The sequence below is a fragment of the Erinaceus europaeus genome, chromosome 20 (genome assembly GCF_950295315.1).
Source record: "Erinaceus europaeus chromosome 20, mEriEur2.1, whole genome shotgun sequence".
Classification (NCBI taxonomy): domain Eukaryota; kingdom Metazoa; phylum Chordata; class Mammalia; order Eulipotyphla; family Erinaceidae; genus Erinaceus; species Erinaceus europaeus.
The window spans coordinates 30,839,544-30,845,543 of record NC_080181.1 but is presented as its reverse complement, the minus strand read 5'-3'; the positions used below and the strand labels follow the sequence as shown (position 1 = coordinate 30,845,543).

The window sequence follows — 6,000 nt, the reverse complement described above, 5'->3', positions numbered from 1 at the left end:
ATTTTAGGTTTATAGAAATAAAGCATGCCAAGCTAGTCAAGATGTCTGGGGACAGCTGGTTGATTAAATGGTGTCACCTTTGCAAGGGTCAGTTTGGGGGATCAGGACGCACCTGAAAGCCCTAGCACTGCCTATCCTGCGAGGTGGGACTAGGGAGCCTGTGGGAATGTGACAGAGCTTGAAGGCTGCCCCCTGCCACATGCCCCCATGCGGATTTATTGGGATTGGAACAATTTGTCTAAAGCTGTAATTTTAACTACCTTCGTGCTGAGCAGCCAATCAGAGTCTTCCCTCCACGCAGCTTTTACGAGTCCCCATAAAAGCAGCAAAATGAAAACTCAGGGGCCCTTAAAATATACTCCAAGGGTTTCTGCAGTGCAATTGGAGGCTTTTATGACTCCTGTCAGGACTTTTATGACCCCGTAAAAGCAGGCAGCAGCCTGGCCTAAGATGAAAAGTGGCCCTACTGTCTTAAAGTCTAAATGGTCTGTACATTTACAAGGCCTCAAGGAAAGCTGTGGTGGGGGGTACCCCACAGGGGTGGGGATGCTTTGAGCAAAGGAGGCAGGTTGGGGGGAAGCAGAACTGGGGGGTGAGTGGCAGGTAGGGAGGTGCAGGGAGGGACACACCACGTATGAGTGTGATCTTCCACTTCTTCAAAAGATGCCAGTCACCAAGCACAGAGGGAGGGAAGGTTCTGCAGACAGACTCATAACTAATAGGGGCTGGCAAGAATGAGCCTTCCTCTCGCTGAAAGATAAAAAGTGAAACCACCAGAGAATCACAGGCTCCACAGCATTTCTTCAAGGATACCTTCCCATTATTACTACACCTGCATTATGGGAGGCAGAAGAGAGGGAGAGGGAGAACATAGAAGAGGAGAAGAAGTGAGAGGAGGAGGGAGAGGTAGCATAATGGATACTGCAAACAGACTTTCATGCCTGAGGTTCCAAGGTTGTAGGTTCAATATCCTGCCCCACCATAAGCTCAGAGCTGAGGAGTGTTCTTCCTCCCTCCCTCGCTCCCCCCCGTGTGTGTGTGTGTATGTGTGTGTGTGTGTGTGTGTGTGTGTGTGTGTGTGTGTGTGTGTGTGTGTGTGTGTATGTACACAGGGCAGACAACTAGCATGCCATGGAATCTGAAACCATCACAAACTTGGTAGCTGGGCTGGACCACTGTCCCCACAAAAATCCAGCATCTTTCTGCAGAAGTCACAGGTAGAGTGGCAGGAATTCCTGCCCTGGGTGATGCTGTATGAACTAAGTGAGAGCAAAAACTGGGGTTGGGGTTTTGGTGCTGTAGTTATTTTTTTTCTCTATCTATTGGACACTCTGTCTCTCTATTCAAAATAAGTAGCCGAGAGTGGTAAAAATAAGCATCCATGTGGGTGTGTGGATAGCATAATGGTTATGTAAAGGTACTCTCATGCCAGAGGTTCCAAGGTCACAGGTTCAATTCCTTGCACCACCATAAGCCAGAGTTGATCAGTACTCTGGTAAAATAGTAATAATAATAATAGTAATAAATATAAGGGGCAGGCAGTGGTTAAGTACTCACATTACAGTGTGCAAGGACCCAGATTCAAGCCCCTGGTCCCCACCTGTAGGGGGAAAGCTTTATAACTGGTGTAGGAATACAGGTATCTCTCTCTCTCTCTCTCTCTTTCTCTCCCTATGTCCCCCTCCTCTCTCTTTCTTTGTCCAATAATAAATGAGTAAATAAACATTCATAAGGTCTCAAGTAAAACAAAGTATTTCAGGTACAGTTATCTATCTCCAATGTCCAGAGCACCAGCCCCCTTAAAAAAAACATTATTATTTCATTTTGTAATGAGAGACAAAACTCTGCCTTGTGGTGGTGCAAGGAATTTAACTCTCTAGACCATCAGGCATGGAAGTCTTTTGCACAACCACTGCTCATGAGCATTGAAATCAGCCTCACCTTGACCCTTCTGCTGGCTGCTGCTTCCCAAGCCTCCATCTTCCACATGCTTCACCCTCTACTACTCGAATCTTGGAAGGTCTCTATCAGATCCCTGTGGAACTTAGCTCTCTGTCTTCTCACCATCTAGCCAAGCCTCCACCTGAATAGAGGGTCCTTCAGGAAGTCTCCACAGCAGCCCCTTGTGCCATCTTGCTTCTCAGACTAACCAAGTCTCACTGCTACACAGAACCAGCTGCCCAAGCTCTGCTTCAAAACTCTTATGTGATTCCCAGACCTCCCCCCAATCTGTTATTGTCAATAGCACTAGACTGTACATGTCACTCACAGGACATATGTATTACAGGGACAAGCCCAGTGCCTGGCACAGATAACAAAAACAAAAGTCTAAGAACTGGACAGTGGTGTATTAGACCATGAACAAGGACCAGGGTTCAAGATCCAGGTCCCCATATGTGGGGGGAAGCTTAGCTTCACGAGTGTTGAAGTAGTGCTGTAAGTGTCTCTATTTCTCCCTCTGTAGCTTTCTCTCTTCTCTTGATTTCTCTCTGTCCTATCAAATAAAGTAAAGATCAGAGGCAAACCAGTATTAATAATCATAAATAAAAGTCTGCTAGACTGCTGAATAGATCCAAAATGGAGATGGACTATGAAACATTGTGTAATCGCTTCACAAGCAGTGAAGCAGGGCTGCAGGTGTCTATCTTTCTCCTCCCCCACTCTATCTCCCCCTCCCCTCTCAATTTCTCTCTGTTCTAGCCAATAAAATGGGGGTCACCAGGAGCAGTGTGTTCATAGTGCAGGCACTGAGCCCCAGCAATAACTCTAGAGGCAAAAAGAGAGAGAGAGAGAGAGAGAGAGAGAGAGAAGGAGGAGAAGGAGAAGGAGAAGGAGAAGGAGAAGGAGAAGGAGAAGGGAAAGGGGAAGGGGAAGGGGAAGAGGGAGCTTAGGTGTCTGATCTAGGTGACCACGAGGACAATGGGTTTAGGAAAAAAGAATCCACACTATGACACTGCAAGCAGAGTTGAATTTGAGCTTTCAGAAGAAGCTATGTGTGAGACATACAGGTAGAAATATCCAGCAGGCAGCTGGCCCGTTAGGTCTGCTATAGAGAATAGGTCAGAAACATAAATTAGAGAATTAGTGGCCAAAAGGCTGAAATGACTGGAAATTGTGAAACTTTTTCAGTCACTAAACTAGTGCTGGATTTCTGATTAGAGGCTAAAGAGACTGGTAAGTTTGTGGTAACATCAAGAAAAATATGAGCATATATCATGAAAGGAAGGAAGGAAGGAAGGAAGGAAGGAAGGAAGGAAGGAAGGAAGGAAGGAAGGGAGGGAGGAAAGAACTTCGACCAATATACATCACGCCACGTGAGCTGATCCTGTTTCTATGCACTGAATATGGTACTGCTCATATCTGCACAAGTAAACTTAATAGAAGTGCTGACTTAATGAAATCTTATGGAATGCCTACTTAAGTTAAAGAGGTTAGCTATCCCCCCATGGGATCCCATAATAATCTGTATATTCCCATCAGAGCCCATCACATTCTATTATAATGTTTTTTATTTGTCTTTTCATTAAATCATGCCATCCCTGAATCAGAAATTCAGGACCCCTGTCCATGATCACAGAATGATTATTCAGTGAATGAAGTTTACAGTCAACCTTAAGAAGATTATATTAAAGAATAAAACTGTTTTCCCCAAGGTCATAATTGACTTGCTATGAGTCATCCAGTGGGTTCCACTGACGCTCAAGATGTCTCATGTTATTTTCTAAATCTTTCTTCTTGCAAATCCGTCCTCTCTTTTTTAGGGGTATGGGCCTCTCTTGATTTTCATTCTGCTTCTATTAATGCATCTCCTTTCTAAGTTGTTCTTTCTCAATTCTCTCATTCTGCTTTAATTTTTTATGGTCACCAAACTCACAGACTTTGTGTCCTTATTAATGTCCACCCAAGGAAACTTGTACACAACTGCTTCACCTATCATTTGCAAGCAGTGACCCCACTAGCATTATCTCTAACCCAGATCTCCCATATTTCTATTTCGTAGACTCCCCCAAAGAGAAACCCTGGAGACATTAGAAACACAAAGGTCATCATCTTCCACTCCAAATCTCATTTTTCTTCTTCTGTCTCCTAATTACCATGTCATCCATGTCCATACCGAGAGTTTTCCTCTGTGTTCCTTCTCTTCTTGATGACACAAACTGCCAATTCTTTCTCTTTTCCTCCTAAATACCCCTCATCTCTGATTTGTTTTCACTGCTGTGATTGTTATGTTCAACTGCAAATCCAAGGCTTCATCACTCCAAAACTGTCAGGCTGGAAACTGCTTCAGGCACATGGCAAAGGAATGCACTCTTCAAGTGAGCTATTTTGTTGTTCCACCCCCAACTTTGTTTCCATGACTTCTCCCTCAGATCTTTTATCCTCCTGCATGACTGTAATAGTCTAAGTAGTCACTTCAGTCTCACATTCTCTTTTCCACACTATTTGCCAGAGAGAGAGTGTACCATGATATAAATCTATCCCTTGACAGTTTATTCTTCCTTCTGAAGTTACTGCTCTTCTTTTAGATTCAAATCTAAATTCTTTACAGTGATTCTTAATCTAGCATGAGAATCGCTTACGGAAGTTTTAAAACGCAGGTTCTCAGGTCCTGCCTTATATCCACTGAATCAGAAGTTTTAGTAGGTAAACACTAGATACATTCTAGTATATGCCTCCCAATTTTTTTTAAAATATTCTCTCTTTCATATATCTTTATTTATTGTTGGAGAGAGAAACAGAGAAATTGAGAGAGATGGGGAAGATAGAGAGGGAGAACAAAGAGACACTTACAGCCCTGCTTCACCACTCCTCAAACTTTACCCCTGCAGGTGGAGAGCAGGGCTTGCTTGAACTTGGGTCCTTTGTGAACTGTAACGTGAGCACTTAACCAAGTGCACCACTACCTGGCCCCCTGCCTCACAAATTCCAGAAGTTATTGTGTTTTACCTTATCAGTGGGATATTACTGAGATTCGTTTAGATAGCATGTGTATTTTGGTGTTTTTTTTTTTTAAGTCTCATTCTCTTTCTCTGGAAATATCCACTGCCACTTCTTTCTGCTCTCAAAGTCACAGAAGCAATAGTCAAGCAATATAACCTACACCCTTGCTACAGTCAAAATGGAGCAAGTGTAGGCACTAGAAAGCTTGCCAACTTTTCACCTTTCAAAGAAAAGAATGCAAATGAATACAGAGAGGCAGTCTTTCTGGAGATTATATGTATAGAGATATAACCTTGACAGTGTCTACCACATGGAGTGAAAAAGTGGAAAAGCAGTTCTGCCCACTGAAGAAAGTAAAGAACCCATGAGAAGAGAAGAACAGAACTGAGGTTCTTGATGGCATCTCTACCCATAGTGGTGGTCGGTTTTTGAAACCAAAATATAGCCCTGCTCTTATTAAAAAAGGCAGGCTGATTTGACTCTGGAATGCAAACTCACAATCAAATATGAATAAACAGGGACTGGAAGTCAAAGTTCAGAATTTGTCTTCAACCTTATGTTTCTCTGTTACCTACAACCTTCCTCCTCTTCCCAAACCCTCCATACTGCCATTCTACCACATGAGATGACATCCTGTAGCTGTTGTTTCTTGTCTGTATTCTTTTTTAAAATTTATTTATTTACTTATTTTCCCTTATTGTTGCCCTTGTTTTATTCTTGTAGTTATTTTTGTTGTTGTCGTTGTTGGATAGGACAGAGAGAAATGGAGAGAGGAGGGGAAGACAGAGAGGGGGAGAGAAAGATAGACACCTGCAGACCTGCTTCACTGCCTGTGAAGCGACTCCCCTGCAGGTGGGAAGCCGGAGGCTAAAACCGGGATCCTTACGCCGGTCCTTGCGCTTTGTGCCACCTGCACTTAACCCACTGTGCTACTGCCCAGCCCCCTTACCTGTGTTCTTATACAAATGGTACAGTGTGTAAAAGATGTCTACAGTCTCCTCCTCCTCCTCTCTTTCCATGGGCAATAAAATGATGACTGCTTTCCATCTCTTTCAGGAA

General features: G+C 43.5%; 1 protein-coding gene across 7 annotated transcripts in view; it reads right to left on the bottom strand.

Moving 5' to 3' along the window:
* NTM (neurotrimin) overlaps positions 1 to 6,000 on the bottom strand; it is a 1,300,688-nt gene that overhangs the window by 443,807 nt on the left and 850,881 nt on the right. The window lies entirely within an intron of this gene.